Source organism: Olea europaea, unplaced genomic scaffold (genome assembly GCF_002742605.1).
Source record: "Olea europaea var. sylvestris unplaced genomic scaffold, O_europaea_v1 scaffold89, whole genome shotgun sequence".
NCBI classification, from domain to species: domain Eukaryota; kingdom Viridiplantae; phylum Streptophyta; class Magnoliopsida; order Lamiales; family Oleaceae; genus Olea; species Olea europaea.
Window position 1 is genome coordinate 642,651 of NW_019267367.1, and position 4,178 is coordinate 646,828.

Here is a 4,178-nt window from a genome sequence, read left to right on the forward strand (position 1 = left end):
TTGGACTCGGGACATAGACCCGGGATCACGGGATTTTAGCCAAATTCCTTCTTTTAGGCCTCCAAATAATTAATTTCCTTAATAATTTTGTCAGGATAAAGAAGTGTTGAACAGAAAATTAACAATGCAAAACTGCACCAGGGGCAATTTTGTCATTTGTCGCGATGGTGTCGGATTGGGCCAAAATTTGGCAGGCTGATTGGAAGCGGCTCAAGAAATTGGACTCGGGGCACAGCCCCGGGATCACGGGATTTCTGCTAAATTCCTTCGTTTAGGCCTCCGAATAATTAATTTCCTTATTAATTTTGTCAGGATAAAGAAGTGTTGGACAGAAAATTAACAACCCAAAATCGTACTTGGGGCAATTTTGTCATTTGTCGCAATGTTGTCATAATGGGCCGAAATTTGGCGGGTTCATTGGAAACGGCCCGAGAAATTGGACTCGGGGTACAGACTCGGGATCACGGGATTTTAGCCGAATTCCTTCGTTTAGAACTCTGAATAATTAATTTTCGTATTAATTATGTCATGTTGAAGAAGTCTTGGACAGAAAATTAACAACGCAAAATCAAACCAGGGGCAATTTTGTAATTTGTAACGATGGTGTCGGAATGGGCCAAAATTTAGCAGGTTGATTGGAAACGGCATGAGAAATCGGACTCTGGGTACTGACCCGAGATCACGGGATTTTAGCCAAATTCCTTCGTTTAGGCCACCGAAGAATTAATTTAAGTATTAGTTTTGTCAGGATGAAGAAGTGTTAGACAGAAAATTAACAATGCAAAACTGCAGCAGGGGCAATTTTGTAATTTGCTGCGACGGTGTCGGAATGGGCCGAAATTTGGCAGGTTGATTGAAAATGACCTGAGAAATTAGACTCGGGGTACAGACCCGGGATCACAGGATTTTAGCCAAATTCCTTCGTTTAGGCCTCAGAATAATTAATTTTCTTATTAATTATGTCAGGATGAAGATGTGTTGGACAGAAAATTAACAACGTAAAACTGCATCGGGGGATATTTTCTCATTTGTTGCGACGATGTCGGAATGGGCCAAAATTTGGCAGGTTGATTGGAAACGGCTCGAGAAATTGGACTCGGGGTTTACCCCGAGATCACGGGCTTTTAGCCAAATTCCTTCGTTTAGGCATCCGAATAACTAATTTCCATATTAATTTTGTCATGATGAAGAAGTGTTGGCAAAACCGCACCAAGGGCAATTTTGTCATTTGTCGCAACGGTGTCGGGATGGGCCAAAATTTGGCAGTTTGACTGGAAACGGCCCGAGAAATTGGCCTTAGGGCACAAACTTGGGATCTCGGGATTTTAGCCAAATTCCATCGTTTAGGCCTCAGAATAATTAATTTCTGCATTCATTTCGTCAGGATGAAGAAGTGTTGGGCAGAAAATTAACAATGTTGAACTGCACCAGGGGCAATTTTGTCATTTGTTACGACGGTGTCTGAACGGGCCTAAATTTGGTAGGTTGATTGGAAACCGCCCGAGAAATTGGACTCGGGGTACAGACCTGGGATCATGGAATTTAAGCCAAATTCCTTTGTTTAGGCCTCCGAATAATTAATTTCCTTATTAATTATGTTAGGATGAAGAGGTGTTGGATAGAAAGTTAACAAAACAAAATCGCACCCAGGGCAATTTTGTCATTTTCCGCGACAGTGTCGGAATGGGGCGAAATGTGGCTGGTTGATTGGAAATGGCCCGAGAAATTGGACTTGGGTCACAGACTAGGGTTCACGGGATTTTAGCCAAATTCCTTCGTTTAGGCCACCGAATAATTAATTTCCGTATTCATTTTGTCAGGATGAAGAAGTGTTGGACAGAAAATTAACAACGCAAAACCACACCAGGGTCAATTTTGACATTTGTCGCGACGGTGTCAAAATGGGCCCAAATTTCGCCTGTTGATTGGAAACGGCCCGAGAAATTGGACTTGGGGCATAGACCCGGGATCAAGGGATTTTAGCCAAATTTCTTCGTTTAGGCCACCAAATAATTAATTTTCGGAATAATTTTGTCAGGATGAAGAAGTGTTGGACAGAAAATTAACAACGTAAAATCGCACCAGGGGCAATTTTGTCACTTGTCGCGACGGTGTCGAAATGGGCCGAAATTTGGCAGGTTAATTGGAAACTGCTCGAGAAATTGGCTCGGGGCACAGAACTGGAACCACGGGATTTTAGCCGAATTCCTCCGTTTAGGCCTTCGAATAATTAATTTTCTTATTAATTATGTCATGTTGAAGAAGTGTTGGATAGAAAATTAATAACGTAAAATCGCACCAGGGGCAATTTTATAATTTGTCGTGACGGTGTCGAAATGTGCCGAAATTTGGCAGGTTGATTGAAAACGGCCTGAGAAATTGGACTTGGGGCACAGACCCGAGATCACGGGATTTCAGCCAAATTCCTTCGTTTAGGCCTCCGAATAATTAATTTCAGTATTAATTATGTCAGGTTGAAGAAGTGTTGGACAGAAAATTAACCAAGCAAAATAGTACTAGGGGCAATTTTGTAATTTATCGCGACGGTGTCGGAATGGGCTGAAATTTGCCAGGTTTTGGAAACGGCCCGAAAAATTGGACTAGGGCATAGACCCGGGATCACCGGATTTTATCCTAATTCCTTCGTTTAGGCCTCCGAATAATTAATTTCCGTATTAATTTTGTCAGTATAAAGAAGTGTTGACAGAAAATTAGCAACGCAAAATCGCATCGAGGGCAATGTTGTCATTTGTCGCGACGGTGTCGGAATGGGCTAAATTTTCACAGGTTGATTGGAAAACAGCCCTAGAAACTGGACTTGGGGTACAGACTCGGATAATGGGATTTTAGCCAAATTCCTTCGTTTAGGCCTCTGAATTATTAGTTTACGTATTAATTTTGTCAGGATGAAGAAGTGTTGGACAGAAAATTAACAAAGCAAAACTGTACCAGGGGCAATTTTGTCATATGTCGAGATAGTGTCGTAATGGGCCGAAATTCGTCGGGTTCATTGGAAACGCCTCGAGAAATTGGACTCAAGGCAGAGACCCGGGATCTCAGGATTTTAGCCAAATTCCTTCGTTTAGGCCTCCGAATAATTAATTTCCTTATTAATTTTGTCAGGATGAAGAAGTGTTCGACAGAAAATTAATAACGCAAAACTGCACCAGGGGCAATTTTGTCATTGTTGTGACGGTGTCGGATTGGGCCAAAATTTGGCAGGCTGATTGGAAGCGGCCCGAGAAATTGGACTCGGGGCACAGACCCAAGATCACGGGATTTCAGCTAAATTCCTTCGTTTAGGCTTCCGAATAATTAATTTCAGTATTAATTATGTCGGGTTGAAGAAGTGTTGGACAGAAAATTAACAAATCAAAGTCACACCTGGGCAATTTTGTAATTTGTCGCAACATTGTCGGAATGGGCCAAAATTTGATAGGTTGATTGGAAACGACCCGAGAAATTGGACTCAGGGAACAGACCCGGGATCACAGGATTTTAGCCAAATTCCTTCGTTTAGGCCTCCGAATAATTATTTTTCGTATTAATTTTGTCAGGATAAAGAAGTGCTGGACAGAAAATTAACAACGCAAAATCGTACTAGGGGCAATTTTGTCATTTGTCTCGATGTTGTCATAATGGGCCGAAATTTGGCAGGTTCATTGGAAATGGCCTGAGAAATTGGACTCGGGGCACAGACCCGGGATCACAGGATTTTAGCCAAATTCCTTCGTTTAGACCTCCGAATAAATAATTTTTGTATTAATTATGTCATTTTGAAGAAGTCTCGGACAGAAAATTAACAATGCACAACAGCACCAGGGGCAATTTTGTCATTTGTCGCGACGGTATCGGAATGGGCTGAAATTTCACAGGTTGATTGGAAACAGCCCTAGAAATTGGACTCAGGGCATAGACTCGGGATCATGGGATTTTAGCCAAATTCCTTCGTTTAGGCCTCCGAATTATTAGTTTCTGTATTAATTTTGTCTGGATGAAGAAGTGTTGGACAGAAAATTAACAATGCAAAACCGTACCAGGGGCAATTTTGTCATATGTCGTGACAGTGTCGTAATGGGCCGAAATTTGTTAGATTCATTGAAAACGGCCCGAGAAATTGGACTTGGGGCAAACACCCGGGATCACAGGATTTTAGCCAAATTCCTTCGTTTAGGCCT